The following is a 17598-nucleotide window of genomic DNA, read 5'->3' as shown; positions in this document are numbered from 1 at the left end:
ATTGTGAGCTTCAGTTCTCCAATAGCACCCTCAACACACACACACACCATTACAGGGCTCTCAGCCAGTCAGTCCATAGGGCAGTCAGGCTGAGGATGCACCCAGTAGAAAGCATTACCATCACGGCAGCTGGAATATTCTTAGATGGGATATCCTCCATACCTATTCATTTATTTGAATCTGGCCAGAGAGGTGGATAACCCCCATCTTGACCCCCAGTGCTGCCGGCCAGGTCCAGAGAAAGATGATAGGTTGCGGATTTCCCCCCCCCCATCCCTCAGCCTCCTTCTGCCCTTTGTGCTGCAACAATGGGCGGAAATGCGGCCTTGTTAGAGGAAATTACCAGGGCCATAGTTGGGACATTAGACAGTGGTTTTGCTATGCTACATATCTAAAAATAAGCACCCGGGTCTGCAAGGGTGTCTGTGATGTTATCCTGCACTTGATTACATTTCAAAGAGATTTCTTTTTTTACTGTGTTGTTTTCAAACAAGCAAACCTAGGTAAACTTGGAGACTAAACTATCATGGCTTTGTTTTTAAGGGACGGTGCTTGTGATACTGATTTATATTGAAAGGACTATGGGGCTCTCGGTCTGTCTGTCTCTCTCTCACATGCACAGCACCTCACAGCAAGCTGGAAGGAAGCAAAGGCATGCGCAGGGGGTGGTGGTCCCAAGTGGTCAGACAAGTAGATTCGGAGAAGAAAACATGGCAGAAGACAGACCATGATGAACCTGACTCACAGCGAGTGGCCAGCCCCACACAGCTCTGTCTGTTCACCTCAAAAATCAGACATCCCATCCACAGACCTTGCAATGGAGAGGCTGGTAGAACCACTTTTTTATACTTTCAGAATTAGATTTGTGAGGGGCTACCAGCACATATCCGTGGAGTAGAAGAAGAAGAAAACCGGGATACTGGCCCAAGTCTCACTGATGGCTGTCTGACTACTTTGGCAGAAAAAAAAAACAAACCACTAAATGTAGCTGGTGTCTGTCCACGTGCCCGCACCAGGACTGAGCCACACTCCAGCTTCAGCTGATGGAGGGATTGAGTGGACTTTTCGTTCCTCAGTAGCCTCATTTCCTTTTTCGCTTTTTCCTGAAAGCCCAGCCTACTTAATTGTTGCGGCAAGGATCCTATTTTAAAATTATTAAAGAAGAAAAAAAAGGAGTCAAAAGTCAGCCTCCATCACTCCAGCCTTCTTTTTTTTTGGTGTCTCGGGTTAGGGCGCTGACATCATGAGATTCCTGGAAGTGGGAAGGGACCTTTGAGGTCACCACCCCAACCCCACCCAGGGCAGGCATCCCCCTGGGAACACCCCAGCCCCCGTCTCCGCCGGTGCTGGAGCCCTGCCCAGGACAGGGCATTCACTGGGCCACAAGCTCCCCCCTTCCAGACAGTTCTGATGGTGGCTAAATCCTTCTTTGTACAGCACTGAAATCAGTGAGTCTACAATTTCCACCTGCTGACCTTCGGGCCTCTCTCTCTCTGTCTCTCTCTGTCTCTCTCTGTCTCTCTCTGTCTCTCTCTGTCTCTCTCTGTCTCTCTCTCTCTCTCTCTCATATTCAAATATTTATAGGCAGCCTACATGCCCACAAGATTCGATTCCATCTTCCAGCAGTCCCTATATATTCAGAGAGTGACCATTTCCTCACTTTTACCATCTTGGCCAGCTTCTTCTTTGAAGATAGACACAAACACACATAAGAGAGAGAGACAGACAGACAGAGAAAGAGAGAGAGAGCTCTTCCACTCAGCTTATTTTGCTTTTAGGTTATTTTTGTCCAAAACACCCTCAGCCTGTGATGCTCTCATCTATGGCTCCTGCCTGTCTGGTGGTCTTTACCATCATCAGCCACCATGCCTGAGTTAGATGTTGAGATGGAGTCTTGCTAACTTTTTGCCCAGGCCGACCTCAAACCATGATCCTCCCCAGCTATACCCCTCCCCCCACGTAGCTGAATTATAGCTGTGAGCCTCTGTGCCCAGCTCTGGGATCTGGTATCTTTCTTGAAGCAATATATTTGTAACGTTAGTTCATTAATCACTATACTCTATATGCCAAATATTAATATATATTATATAATATATTGATATACATATAAACCAGATTTAGCAAGTTACAATTACTTATTTACAGATATAACAAACGAGATATTTAAGTTGTACTCTGCCTACTATATGCCTCTGATTAGAAAAAAAAGAGAGAAATGTTGAAACTAGATATAGCTAAATTTGGACTCCTATATCATCAGATCTGTGGCAGTCCATCAGAAACCAGGTTAACATGATCTTTGTTGCTACTACTTGGGTCTATTAATCGACTGCAGTGTGAATGTAGATAGTTAGGAAAAGACTGGCAAAAGCAACATCACGGTAAGGCCTCTGTCAAAAGATGAGCATGCAAAGAGATGTCTGAGGACTAGGGAGAAAGAAAGCGTCAGGGATATCGAGGTGGTGCCTTGTCTGGAAGCTTCCCATGATGGAAAAGCGGGAGAAGAGGGCTTGGGAAACGTGAGAGGGGTCAGCTGAGTGCATCGTGCTAAGCGAAGAGGTTGGGCCTGGGGAACAGAGAAGGCCTTTGTGTTCTAACCACTGTCTATGCACTCACAAGAGTTCCAGTCCTGGCCTGGGCAAATGACACCATGTCCTTACCCCAGTATAAAGGAACTTAGCTAGTGTGCGAATATTCAGGAGATCCCACAGCTAGTCAGAAAGGGAGACTTTGCAGCAAAACCATGCTCTCGTGAGGGACTGGCTGGCTTTATGTCTAGAAGTTTCTAGACTTTTCCTGCTTCTCCTGGCTGCTAGTCTCTCTTCTCAATTACCTGCATTCATGTCGGCACTGCCCAGGTAACTCCTGTAACATGGAAGAGAACGATCCGGCCTGTGGGTCACTGCTTCATGAAATCCATCGCCACTCGGCTCTCTGGGTACTGACGCTCAGTGTTCGTCTGCATAGTTGAGCACGTGGGTACAGAGATGGAGCGATTCCCCTTGGCCCTCATTCCTATCCTGCCCCTGAGCACCGCATAGCGTGGGGTGGGGGGGATGCGCACCTGGCAGCACCCAGCCATGGCCAAGGACTCCTCTCCCCAGCAGTGCTGTCTTGTTCACTGCCCGGACACAGCGAGGCTTCCAGAAAGGTTGTGGGCCCACGCTAATTCACCTGGAAGGGGCAGGAGGCCACTCAGAGCCCAGAGTGCGCACGGGGTCACTTTTTCCTCATTGGTGCCACGTTTGAGCGTGGGATGCCTTTGCACGTGTGTGTGCTAACAGGTGTTAAGACTTCAGGTCCTTTTTAGTTTTCCTTAACGCTTCCGGAGGGAGGGGGTGTGGATAAGAGTCCTCCGTGCGGGGAGTGGCGTGGGGATGAGGTTCATACCTCGGCCGCTATGTCCCCTGCGCGCGCACACACACACACACACACACACACACACACAGCAAAGGGTCTGGCACATGGCAGGGCCTAGAATGTACTGCTCAAAGAGCAAGTTCCTCACTGCCCGTGGCAAAGGGCAAGAAGCAGAGACTGGGAAACACAGATGGGAGGCGTGAAGACAGACATTCTGAGAGGCACACACACAATGGCGCTGCAGAGCATTTGGTGAGCCAGGTGTGATAGCGAATGCCTATAATCCCAGCGTGAGGGAGGCGGAGGTAGGAGGACTGAAAACTCAAGTCCCTGGACTACATAGTAAGCGGAGACCTTCTCTCAAAAGGAACAAACAGACAAAAATAACAACAACCCTTCGGTGGATAAACACACCCAGCCAAGACTCCTAAACATAAAGTGCATGGTACCATGTTAGGAGACGGGCAGCGTCCTTGGAAAGCATTCACTAGTGATTTCATTGTGGTAAAGCAGATTCTTCAGGCAGTGTGTTCATGCGTCTGTTCACTCATTCCCTCACGAGTGCCATCAGGCCCGGGTGGAGCACAGGCATTGTCCCAGTGCCAGGCTCCCCTGGCTTGTGTTTCCTCAGTGATGAGGTGAATCCACCATTTTTAACCATCGGGGAATGCACTCAGGCCCATGTCTGAGGTAGTTCACCGAGGTCTTATAAAATCACAGGCCTGGGGATACTTGAAAAGGCCAGAACAAGAGCCGTGGCACGAGGGGTAAAAATCAGGCAGCAGAGGATAATCGAATACAGACGGTGAAATGGTACCCAGGTGGGGAGAATGGGAGGCCCAGACATGCTGGAGTGTTTCGCACAGGTGGAAAGCCAGCTAAGGAGGGGGAAGCCAGAAGGTAGGCCTCGAACATCTCCTGGACCCTCCCCAAGTCAACCCTTCACCAACTTCATCACAGTTATCCACCCAGGACCCTTGATAGAACGCGGATTGGGTAACTGTGTGGAACACGTGAAAATTTGCATCTCTAACACGCGTGTAGATGATGCCAGAGGCCCCCCTGACCCGCCGGCTGTACCTCAAACAGTGGAGGGTGATGGATTTGTCTCTCTGAGGAGAGTGACATGATCAGAATTGCCTCTTCCCAACTCCCCTGGCAGAATACGGAAGATGGAACGCAGGGACACACAACCACGTAACACTCAGAGCAACACGGAATTACATGCATCTGAGCTTAACCAGCTAAACAAGAACAGTGCAAGTGTGATAACTAGGAATAAATAAGGGCTGCTAGCTCATGTGACTCGGTATAGAATATTTCTCCCAAACAGATAGCTGGCCATGAAGCTGAAATTAAAACAAGAATATAAGAAACCGGACCAAAAATAATAATATGCCAGAGGACTACACCTCAGGCGAGTACACAGGAGCGGGTACACAGAGTAGCTAGAGAGAGGGTGAGCTCCCTTCCCACAGGTGGCAATGAGGAAGGAGGACACAAAATTAGCCGTCATGTACACCAGATTTGAGGAAACCTCAGAGAGAGTAATTATTCCATAGAAAATTCCAGAAAACAGCCTTAGGTCCTCCAAAGTGCCTTGGATGCACCCATGTTTATGAAACGTCAGATTTCTTCACAGTTAGTACTCCCATGCTCTACACTGGAAGCACTTGTTCTAATTCTCTTCCCAAATTCTCTTCCTTAACTATGGGAGGAAACAAGGCAAGCTCACCAAGAAATCGTTTTTAAAAATCATGATAAATGTCTACATGGTGGAAAAGAAAAAGCAACTGGTAAAAAAGAAAGAAAAAGAAAAACAACTTCTTACGAGATTTGCCCTACAAAGAGCATAAGCATTGTTTTCACGTGCGATGCTTGTGATGTTCCTGAAGAGAGGTGCAGGTTCACAGACCTGTAACCCAACCAAAGCTCCAGAGGAATGGGGGAACGGGGCGGAGGAAGCAGGCAGCCGCAGAGGAGTGCCGCAGACACATGCACTCCTACCTGCCTGGAGCACTGAGGGCTCGCACACAACCAGAAAAGGCAAAACAGCACAGGCACCTACCTTTCTCTTCTGTGCTCTGCAGCCTCCTGAAATTTAACCCTCTCCTGACGATCTTCCCCCAACAACCTCTTAAGTGAGGTGATACTCCCGGTGTCCCATTCAATCCGGCAAGCAGACAAGGGCGGGATTTGGCAAGGGCAGACCTCAGATGGGGCTCCCTCAGGCTGACACCCTGAGAGCCCAGGTCCAAACTGCCTCTGCGGGGAGAAGCCAAGAGCCACCCTGTGGCTGGAGGTGGAGGCCCGGTGGGGGTGGGGAGGGAAGTAATAGGGGACTGTAATAAGAGAGCCTCTCCACAGGATTTCCTGGATTTGGTGGCTCTTGCTTCTCTCTCTCTCTCTCTCTCTCTCTCTCTCTCTCTCTCTCTCTCTCTCTCAGCTCCCTAGAGGAAGCATGAAATTTAAACTTGTCCCCTGGCTATGGGAAAGGAGAGAGCAAATACTCTGAGAACCGTGAAAACAAGAAGAAACTCAGCCCCAGGCAGGGAGCTCCTGGGTCAGTGAGTTGCACTCTCCACACCAAGGACTTTCTTCCTGAAGTCTCCCCGAGTGTTTAACTCTGCAAGAGTCAAGAAGGCCCTCATCCTTGTCCACTGAGCTGCAGGGCCGGCTGGCTGTGTCCAGATGTGGCTCTCCAGCGCAGCTGGTGAGAAGCAGGAAAGAGCGGGAAGACAGGAAGACGCGGGTCCCCCGCCACAAGCCTTCCCTCACTGGAAACGCTGCTGGAACTCTCTTCATCTTAAGCAAATAAAACAAATTCTCCTCAAGTCCTCAGGCTCTCAGTCAGCCGTAGGTGGTCAACTATTACCTGAAGGCTGAAAGCAGGATCGTTGGACATCCATAGATGTAAATGCAAGGTTAACTCATTCAAACATTTAAAATGTCGAGATGGAGAGAAGGTGCATCCTGGGACCTGTGTGGGGATGGAGGGCCTGGTCCCAGGGCCTGGGGCATTGCAGGGAAGTCTCTCCCTCAAGGCCAATTCTGGCCACAGAGGAGGCTGGACCTCTAGTCCTCTTGGCTCTCACAGGCTGGGTTATTGAGAGACCTGGACCGTCTCCACGCTCTGTGGAGCAGTGGACCATCCTCGAACAGCTGTGCATTCTGCCCACAAAGGTGACTTCAAATCACACCTGCGGCCTCCTTGCTGCTCTGTTGGGTCATCGCCGCTCCCTGCCTCCTCTCCTGGAAGTGAGGGAATCTCCCAACACCGTCTTCGTGGTGCGGATATCATGCTTAAAATCCTCCACTAGCTCAGACAAAAGAAAACCCTGCCAGGCACTGGTGGCTCACGCCTGTCATCCTAGCTACTCACGAGGCTGAGATCTGAGGATCGCAGTTCAAAGCCAGCCAGGCAGGAAAGCCCTTGAGACTCTTATCGCCAGTCAACCACCAGAAAACTAGACGCGGTGCTGTGGCTCAGAGTGGTAGAGTGGGAAAAGCTCAGGGACAGCGCCCAGATCCTGAGTTCAAGCCCCACCACAACAACAAAACTACAAAACAAGTAAATAAATCCCAACACTTTAACCTGGCACAAGTGAATCTCCTACTTTACTCAAAGTCCCCCTTGCCTGCCCTCTCCTCAGTCTCCCCTCTCCTCCCTCCCTGTTTTCTCTCTGCATGTACGTATGGGAATTGCTCCTGCTGGAGTCCCTCTGTGAGATGGGAAATGGGTTTGTGTCAACATCATGACCCCAGGACCAGAACCCAACAGTGTTTGATTTGTGTAAGTTCATGAGTAATGAGTTTATGAATCAGTTACATTCAATCCTTAAGGGTAAAGAATAAGTATACAACTCAAGGGAAAACATATTTGTTGTCATGGTTTTATAGCTTGAACTCTGATAGACCAAGCGGAGCCACAAGCCAGGGGACACAACTATGGTTTGATATTAAGCTGCCACGTTAGCAATAGGCTGGGCTTTGTCCCTCCATATGATCAGACGGTGTCGTGAGCCGCCGGTGGGGATGACCTTTGTGTGGAAGGTGAAGCGTTCAAGGGAAGTGTGCAGAGGGACAAGGGAAAGAGGAGGGAGCAAGGGGAGCAGGGATGGGAGGGGAGGGAGAAAGGGGGAAGGACAGATAGTGGGAGAAACAAGGGGAAGGGAGGTGGATAAAGGCTCAAAGCAGTAAGATAACAGGGCAAGAGGAAAACTGCTGTACAGGCCAGCATTTCCTCTGGAAGCAGCGGCAGAGGCAGGCTCTGCATTTCCTGCCCGGCTCCCTCCATCTTTCCTAAGTTCCCTGGCTAATCTGAAGGCCAGAGGGGATCCAGGGAGAGACCACCATGCTGCTGCTACACCTAGAGAAATGCGCTTCCGTGCACTTTGAAACGTTAGTGCAACCGCAGAATCATTCATTATTTCCATGGTTGTAAACACTACCACCACAGCCACACCACTGGAGCTTGTGAGCATGCGCTGCGGTCCCTCTGCAGAGTTTCTCCCAATCAAGTGGTCACTTTTGTCTGTTTACCAAGACTGCTCCTGGCTCACACCTGTCATTCTAGCAATGGAGTAGGCTGAGATCTGGGGGTGAGGTGGTAGTGGTGGTGGTGGTGTTCACAGTGTAAGTCCAGCCTGGGCAAAAAGCTTGTGAGACTACACTCAACCAGTTCAAAGCTGGGCGTGGTGTGTGTGCCATTCGTCCTAACTATGTGGAAAACATTAATAGGATTATGGTCCTAGCCAGCCCAGAATAAAGATGAGACCCTGCTCCCTCCCCCTCCCCAAAAACATACAAAAACACAAGCAAATAGGGTTTGGGCCATGGCTTGAGTGGTAGAACACCTGCCCAGTTCAAAGTCAGTATCTGCCCCTGTCCTCAAAAAAGGCTGTCATTGGCTGACAGTGGAGGCTTCTAGATTAAAATAGAAGCTGCCAGAACCAAGACCCCCTAGGCTAACGTGTCCGAAGATGATCAAAATGTGTGTATTTTGAATCTCTTGGTTTGTGCACCAAAGTAAAATGTCCATCTACACATACAGCTATAATAAAGCAAGGGTATTTAATAAATCAGTTGTTTGGATTTTCTTCAAGTTGCAGGTTGGTTCCTAATTAATAGAAAGACAGCAAAAGACTTTGAGATGGAAACAAATAACTGGATAGCTATCAGTAGAATGTTAAGGGTTGGATTGCACACCTGTTGATGGGAATTAAAGGCTTAGAGGTCTATACCTTTTATTATCTCTGGTTGGTGATTTATAATGATGAAAGGTATTTTCTCTAGAAATGCAAATTCATCTTGTTGGTTAGAGACCTAATGGATTTCGCCTGATAGAGTGCCTATTTCAAACATTATGCTGTAACGCATTATAAAAATAAATGTCCATCACTGTACATCCAGCAAATGCAATGCAATATTCCCTGATTGTCTCTGTATAAATCTTTCTGCTATTGGGCTATCCCAGTGAACCAATTTTATCATATTAACTTACAATCACAAGTTTTAAAATGTTGTTACATATTCATTTTATTTTTAGATGAGGATTATGTTTTGATCTTTTCTGAAAATGATCTTTTGACAGAAATTAGGTGCTGGGAAGGCAAATGTTCTTTTCAGGAATGTGCTAGGGTAGAAGTGTTTTCTTCAAGAGTTGGCTAGTTTTATACGATCCCTGAGTATATAAAATAAAACCAGAGAGAAAACTGAGCATGTTGATTGTAAGGGACGGTGACAGGGGGCCGATGGCTGCAGAGAGGCGCAGAGTGCTCACCTGTCCTCCCACAAAGAACCAGAGCACAGGTGTGTGGCTGCATTTTGAGGAGGTGACCGTGGGGAAACACTGGGGATCAGCAGGAGAGAGTCTGTCTGTCGTTTGATTACAAGTTCTACCGAAAGATTACAAATTCAGTAAAGTAGCAGGACACAAAATCAGCATACCAAAAAGAAAAAAATAATAGTTCTCTTTTCTTTGTATCAGTAATGAATTTGCTGGAAAAGGAAGCATGAGAGATTCCCATAGACAATAGCTACAAACACAAAATAAGATAAAATGACTCAACCAAAGAAGTGAAAGAGCTCTACAAGGAAAATTGTAGGACACTGATTACAGGCTGACATCTGTAATCCTAGCTATTCAGGAGGCTGAGAGCTGAGGGGCTTGGTTCTAAGCCATCCGGGACAGGAAAGTCTGAGAGACTCTTATCTACAATTAAATCACAGAAAAAGACAGACGTGGCTCTGTGGCTCAAGTGGCAGAGTGCTAGCTTTGAACAAAAAGGAACTCAGGCCCAGAGTTCAAGCCTTAGGACAAAGAAAGAAAGAAAGAAAGAAAGAAAGAAAGAAAGAAAGAAAGAAAGAAAGAAAGAAAGAAAGAAAGAAAGAAAGAAAGAAAGAGAGAGAGAGAGAGAGAGAGAAAGAGAGAGAGAAAGAGAGGGAGAGAGAAAGAGAGGGAGAGAGAAAGAGGGAGAGAAAGAAAGAAAGGAGAGAGAGAGAGAAAGAGGGAGAGAGAGAGAAAGAGGGAGAGAGAAAGAAAGAAAGAAAGAAAGAAAGAAAGAGAGAGAGAGAGAGGAAGGAAGGAAGGAAGGAAGGAAGGAAGGAAGGAAGGAAGGAAGGAAGGAAGGATAAAAATTTAATAAATGAAATTGAACAAGAATCAAACAAAATGGGATGGACATGTATACTTGTGAATTAGGAAGATGAACACTATCACTCACAGCAAGCTGTAGATTCAATGCAATGCCCATAAAACTACCAATGACGCTCTTTACAGATGGAGGAAAATAATCCTGAAGTTCATATGAAATCTCAAAAGATCTTTATGAACCTCTGTTCCAATACTAAAACTAGCAGCACCAAAAAACTCATTGAGTACTTCCTATATGCCAGTTTCTGGACATAGATTAACTTCTGTAATTCACCCCAAAAGCAATCCCTCTGGACACTTCCGGCCTTTCTTTCACTAGAGAGAGAAAAAAAAAGAATGTCTGGAGCTCCCATCCCGTGTATTGTGGGAAATCCTGGAGAGCCCAGCCCTCCACTGCCCATTCCTCTGGGATTCTTCAAGGAGAGCCCTCAAGAGAACTGCATTGTTCTGGGTCATCCTCACTGGGCCAGTACTAAACAGCTCACCACCCGCCATTGCTCTGGGTAACGGTTTGAGCCTCACGTCCTCCCATCCCCAGAGCCCCATTAGCATAAGGTTGTTGAGTCGAGTGGACTTTTATTGAAGGTCAGAGAAGAGAGGGAAAAAGAGTGACATCACAGTCCAGAAAACCACTCACGTGACTCATTGGATACCTCTGCCCTCTGTCCCCCATCTGTGAAGAACTTTTGTGTTCAAAATGGTTCCATGAGGAATTTTTAAACTCTGCTGAATCTGCATCTATGTGAAGTTGCTCTGCTCTTCTTTCTTGACTGAGACCCAAGATCCTGATACATGAGTGTGTGTGTGTGTGTGTGTGTGTGTGTGTGTGTGTGTGTGTGTGTGTGTGTGTGTTCTAGTCCTGGATCTTGAACTGAGAGCCTGGGCACTGTCCCTGAGCCTCTTTGTGCTCAAGGCTCGTGCATGCTCTATCACTTGAACCACTGCTCCACTTGCAGCTCTTCCTGAGTAGTTTATTGGAGATAAGAGTCTCAAGAACTTTCCTTCCCAGGCTGGCTTTGAACTGTGATCCTCAGATCTCAGCCTCCTGAGTAGCTAGATTGATAGGCGTGAGCCACCAGCACCCAGCTTCAACTATATTTTGCAACCATCTTCGTTGTATCCTAACCAGCTTTATGGCCCTCTTTGTCCTACACACTTGGTGAATGTATTTATTAATAAGAAAAAGAATGGCAAATAGAATGAGGACAGCAGAAAGACAGATTTCTCTCACCAGATGGAAAACTTAGAAGGCCACATTTCCATAGCTGCAGATTCCCCAAAGCTGGGAGACAGAAACACAAAAGTAACACACAGCAGGGACTTCAACTTCTATGCTATTTCCAGAAGGCATTGTTTCTAGGCTTGGGTCTAGGCATTTTCCACCAACCCCTTTTAATTCTGGATTAAGTATAGGCCAAATAAACTGCTTTTGTATTCTCTGCAAGCTGAACCCTCATGCCAGGGTGTGGGCTGCCTTCAGAATGAAACCACTTCCTGTGGCTTATCATTGTTGACATGTTCCTAAAGCTGATGTTTTACTCTGTTCCCACTAACTGCCTCAGTGAATCCACATTTCTTTACACAGAAACAGTACTTTTCCAAGCCACTACTTCTTCAACTCAAGAAGAATTTGTGTGTGTGTGTGTGTGTGTGTATGTATATAGTCGTTATACCTTTATGAGAATTACAAAGACCCTTCTTTTAGGATGACTTGCTGATCCTCCAAAGATTTGTCGATCACATTCCATATTCCATATTGGATCCATTCTGGGCCCAGCAACTGAGTTTAGATAGTTTCATAACTGCTTAAATTTAGAAATCCTGTGACCCTAGGGCTGGGAATGTGGCTCAGTGGGAGAGTGCTTGCCTAGCATGCATGAAACCTTGGGTTCAATTCCTCAGTACCACATACACAGAAAAGGCTTGAAGAAATCCTGTGACCTTCGTGTGCTGACCTCCATAAAATATCACACACAACAAGAATGTCATCTGGAAAGAATTATCATCTATCATTACTATCCCAGACTTCCTCTCTCCTCTTTATATATCTCATCCACCATGCTTGACCACAAAACATATTTGCTGTGGAAAGCTCAAAAAAATGGTAACCTTTTTATATGTGAAGTGATAAAACTTGAGATTTTGTTCTGTAAGATTTTTTTCTAGAAGAACATACCCAATCAACAGGAGTCCATTTTAAATAAAATAATGAGGGTAGTTCATGTTAAAACCTTTAACTTCTTGCTGACGTTCACAATTTGCTGTTTCTTTGAAACTGTTCAGAGAGTCACTGTTGTTCCCAGGAAATCTGATACACTTCCCTGCATAACTGTTATCTTGTCTAATTTAGTCTTTTGTTTGTTTGTTGGTCGTGGGATATGAACTCTGGGTGCTGTCCCTGTGCTCTTCAGCTCAAGGCAAGTGCTCTATCACTTGACCCACAGCTCCATTTCTGGTTTTCTGGAAGTTATTTGGATATTGAGTCTATGGACTTTCCTGCCCAGACTGGCTTTGAGCCATGATCCTCAGATCTCAGCCTTCTGATTAGCTAGGATTACAGACATGAGCCACCGTTGCCCGGCTAGTCTAACTTTTTTATAAGAGCACTTATTCAGTATTGTCATGATGTGTTTAAGAATAGTTACCCAGCCAGATTTGATATTCCTTTTTGGTTGTTGTTTTTGTGGTTGTCACTCTTTGAGAGGGAGAGGCAGAGACAGACAGAGGGAGAGGGAGAGAAGCCATGTGATACTTGATCATCCTACCTTGAGCTCCCAGGTGCTGGGATTACAGACACCCACTACAAAGCCCATCTTGCTCCCTTTAAGATCCCACCATTTGTGAAACACTGGCTCCATCCTGTAGAATCTTTGAACTCATCCCCAGAATGCCGCTGTTATGCTGAGGTTATGACTCCTGGTAATTAATGCAACCTTGTGGAACATGCTGGTATATTTCACTTCTCATCAGTAACCACTGGGGGACAATTCTCAACAGACTTTTTATTTAATGCCTAAAATTGCAAGCTGCGTTTTCAGCTTTTCATAAAAGTCATGACTTACTTTTTTTTTCAACAGCAGATGTAAAACTCAGGAAACATTTGTAATTATTTACATTCTTTTTATATCTAGTATTTTTGATACTTGGTGGGTATGTAATGTCCTCTTTATTGCTGGTATAATTCAGTGGATGATTTAATTTTGGTGTATGATATTCTTATTTTACTACCCACGATTAACAGGTCTCTTTTTTTCCATTCTAGGAAGTAATCATTGTTTCTCCTTTTTTAATCCATTTTAGGTGTTTGGCCATTTTAACATCAAATTTCAAAAGCGCTTACTTACACTACACATTTTCCATTATTTTCTGTAAATAATCTGTTATTGACCCAAAACATTCTGCTTGGGTGAATATCGGACACAGTATTACCGTATCAAAACTATCACCCCGTGCTCAATGGTCCATTTCAGTGTTTAAGTGCTATTGATTGTTTTACATTCATTTGCCCTTTATTTTTTCAGTTCTAATAATAACTTCTTGCTTTTTTTCTTCAATGCTTCTCTCACGTACTTTCTATTGAGAGCTCAAGAGAGCTATCTTCATTGGGTAAAGGTGACATTGGAAGTGGATTTGAAGGCATGCATTCATAGTAACAGATCCTTTGAACTAGAATATAAAAACCAATGAGTTACAGGCAAAGGTCCTATTCGTGTTGTTAAATTTCCCAGAAAGCCACACAAAGATGGCGGGAAAATTTAATTTTTAATGGGCATCTTTAATCACGTGCCCTAGGATCCAGTCCAATCTTGATTCATACTTATAAATATTTGGTATGCCACTGGTATTTTCTCATACAGTCAAATGATCCAATGTAGGGCAAAAAAAAAAAATGTGTCCTCCTTGTCCATGGTGAGTCTATAACGTTACAAGTTTTCTTTCTGAAAATGTGGCGGAAGTCATTTTCTCCAGACTCAGTCATCCTGCTGACAGCAAACCTCTGGATTTCTCCTCTCTGCCAGATCCTAAAGGTCTAACCTCAGCCTTGTCTCTCCTACCTGCCCTCCTCTCTGCAGTTTCTTCTAACACTTTCCAAGTCTGGGCCATCAATGCTTCAGGCCAAGACTTTTGGGGCTCCCTATCTGAGCTCCATTCTCCTTCCTTTCAACTCAGACTCCTCATGGGTACCACATTCATTCTCCAAAAATCTCAGCCTTGTTTTCATGCATGGCCAATTTTCAAAGTCAAGGTTCATTTTTATCTCTTCAACACAGCTCTCCCTGATACTTCTATCCACAAAGCATTTCCCTTCTTGAGTCTGATAATCAACCTCCTCGAAGAAAATAGTCTTTCTGCTTTGTCATGGTCCAATTTTTTTCTTTCACTTCCCTTACAAAAACTGTGAGGTGGCTGGGAAGGTGGCTCAGTGGTAGAGCGCTTGCCTTGCATGCATGAGGCACTGAGTTCGATTCATTAGCACCACATAACCAGAAAATAAAAGCCGGAAGTGGTGCTATGGCTCAAGTGGTAGAGCGCTATCCTTGAGCTGAAGAGCTGAGGGACAGCGCTCAGGCCCAGAGTTCAGGCCCATGACCGGACCCAAAAAAAAAAACAAAAAACAAAAAACAAAAACTGTGAGGTTATTAATCCACAGGCTCTCCCTTGTTCTCTCTGTTCATTCGCTCCCCTATATCATTAATGCCATGTGCAACACAGCATATACTAAAAAATGTCAGTATCAGTAACAGTCAGCAGAATTCAATGGGGGTTATAGAAGCATCTTCTTCTAAATGGCCAGTTTTAATGTCTTTAAAAAATTTTACAAAGTTTATATCTCTGGCAAAACTTGCTCGAAGGAATTTATAAGAGCCTGTCTTAGCATTGTATGAGCAATTCTTTAAATGTTGAGTCACTGGACATTTTCTGGCCTGTTTTATGAGGATAATGGTGAAGGTTAGAAAGTATCAGAGTGCAGAAAAGACCTCAATTGTCTTTCCTTCAGCATTACAAAAAGAGAAAGGAAGCCAAAATAAAATACTACTGGTCTTGCATGAAGGTGCTGACAGTCATTCAAATCTGACGATACTGGTGATGAAACTATAAAACCTTACATTTTTGTTGAACTTTAGAGCACTTGAGGTATGTCTGCAAATGACAACGCACCTGTGAGTTACTCAGGTGTTATTAACTTCCAGAGAGTAAATTATTTTAGTGACAGTGAGGAGTGAGAACTCTATCCATCCCCCAAATTAATAGTTTTGATTGCCTTTACTTTGGGTTTTATTCATTGAATTAATTCAAAAAATACAATCAAATTGACCCAAAGACTTATTCTGTTAATACATACATACACACACACACACACACACACACACACACACACACACACACACACACACACATATACACACACAGAGTCTGGACTATGAAAGTCCACAGATTTTATCTAACTGTAGAGTAGTAAATGGTTTACATCATAAGCATACAAGGCCTAGACAATTGGTAGCAGCTGCTGACACATTTTATTGAGGAGAATTGTAACCTCAGGTCAAAGCTAAGGGAGGAAAAGCTCAAGGTGGATCAGCTATGTCTGCCATGCACATGGATGTGAAAAGGGACAGCCCGGGTTCCATATCTTTGATGAGCCTGAATTAGGCTATTTTATAGTTGAGGAAACTGGACCTCAGAAAGCTGCCCCGATTGGTTGTCCAACACATTAGTCACTGAGATTCCATTGCCAACAGGAACCTGAGACTTTGCGTGTTTTGAGAAGTCTCATTTCTACTTCATGAGGCTCACATTCCCATACACAGTTATGCCTGAGTCCACTAACAGGATCTACAGTTTGGGAAGGTGATGCTTCCTAAAAAGAACAAACCACACCTACAGGGGTAACAATTTAATCGGGAATTCAAGCAAAGACTTCATCATGGCTGCAACTACTTTCCGTTTACTTAGAAGAAAAAGATCAACTACTGTTTTGTAAGAATGGAAGATTATGGAACACTTGTATATGCACACAACGAAATTGTATTCATCTACTGGAAAGAATGATACTATATCTTTTGCAAAGCAATGAAAGGATCTGGGGGGGAAATAATCTGACATGAAATAAATCAAGGCCAGAGAGACGAAGGATGTATGCTTTCTTCCATATGTACCAATGTATACTTCAGGGTAGTATCCAAGCATGCACAAGAGTATTAAACACAAGTTGGTAGGTTCAGGAGAGAACTCAAACAGTGCACTTCCTTCAAAAGGCTAGTTCACAGATCAATAAAATAAACTTCATGAATCAGCTACTCAAAGGGCATCAAAGGAGACAATGAAATCAGGTACTCGAGGGCAGACAAATGAAGAGAGGTAAGGGGAGAGAATACAGTCATAGCATTCATACCCTACAAAATTAAGCAAATAGAGAGAAGAGGTGCAGTGGAAAGGGGTGACATTGGTGGAGATGTGTTGTGTTCATGTCCTACTTGTTGAATGGCCCAACCACTCAAAGATAAAATTAAAAACCAAAACCTTCTGCTGGAAAAACTCTCAACCAGAATCACAACATCACACAAGGAGACTCTCCGAAGCATGTTTATTCCTGTTTGTGTCAACGAGAACATTCAAAGCTATCTTGCCTACCCAGTCCATTTGCTTCTAGGAGGAGGGACATTTTGTCCCCCAGAACGAGAAAGAAAAGAACAAAGCTTGAGCCTGGGAAAAGTGGAAGTAGCCTCTTTCCCCAAAGCTAATCTCCTTTCAAAGCCATAAATGTGACATGTTGTTAATAGAGGATAATTAATTCACTCCTCATACATTCTTATTTTGCCTGATTGAATATTTTCTCTAGTCCTCTTCTTTGATTCCCCAAGATATAGATACCACCCAGACAGGCTCTAGGTCTACTGAGGAAACTGAGAAATTCCTACCTCAACAAAGTAAACATTCTGAAAGTTTTCAGAGCAATTGCTATTAAAGGCAAAGGATACATTCATTTCCACACTCCTTCCTACCCCCTGAAATAGTAAGGCAAATATTGACCCAACCTATCAAGACATATGACTGTATCCAACACAAAATCAATTTTTTTTCACCTACCTATCAGTCCCAGATAGGTAAGCTATAAAGGAAAAGGTACATGGTGAACTTCATAAACATTTGAAATGACAAGCGATTTCTTATTTCATATGCAACATTCTTGGCTTGAAGGAAGGGAGATTTCTAACATCCTGGTCTGTAACTAAACTTTAAGGGGGGAAAAACGCAAACATCCACAGTGAATTATTATCCTGCCTGCTTTCCACATGACTCCCCCACACATAATACCAAATATTTTCAGAAACAACAGTACAACACACCTGTAAAATGCAATGGAGAAGATCAGCACATTATACCCTTGAACTGTTCTTCATCCTTGACCACCTTGATGACCGCTGGGAAGCACCAGGCCACACTTCGAGCACTTCTGACTCAAAACCATACCAAGCTCTGCACATTCATCTCATCCCAGCTCCTGCTCTGAAATGCTCATGAGAGAAATAATGACTTAGGTTGCAACAAGGATTAGTTAGTAGACTGGTGGTTGGGCATGT

At 44.8% G+C, this 17598-nt stretch overlaps 1 protein-coding gene across 4 annotated transcripts in view; it reads right to left on the bottom strand.

Annotated features, from left to right (window-relative positions):
• Adgrf5 (adhesion G protein-coupled receptor F5) overlaps positions 1-5712 on the bottom strand; it is a 73079-nt gene extending 67367 nt beyond the window's left edge. For 2 of the 4 annotated variants that reach the window (XM_070023583.1, XM_070023586.1), the window contains exon 1: positions 5429-5626. The gene's annotated coding sequence lies outside the window, so the exon portion shown is untranslated. Of the gene's footprint in view, positions 1-5428 lie in introns of all 4 variants that reach the window. The other 2 variants (XM_070023584.1, XM_070023585.1) reach the window with 2 other exon arrangements.
• Between the last annotated feature and the right edge of the window lie 11886 nt (positions 5713-17598).

This window comes from Dipodomys merriami, unplaced genomic scaffold (genome assembly GCF_024711535.1).
Source record: "Dipodomys merriami isolate MVZ:Mamm:240054 unplaced genomic scaffold, mDipMer1.0.p SCAF_16, whole genome shotgun sequence".
Taxonomy (NCBI): domain Eukaryota; kingdom Metazoa; phylum Chordata; class Mammalia; order Rodentia; family Heteromyidae; genus Dipodomys; species Dipodomys merriami.
This window is presented reverse-complemented; position numbering and strand designations above follow the sequence as displayed.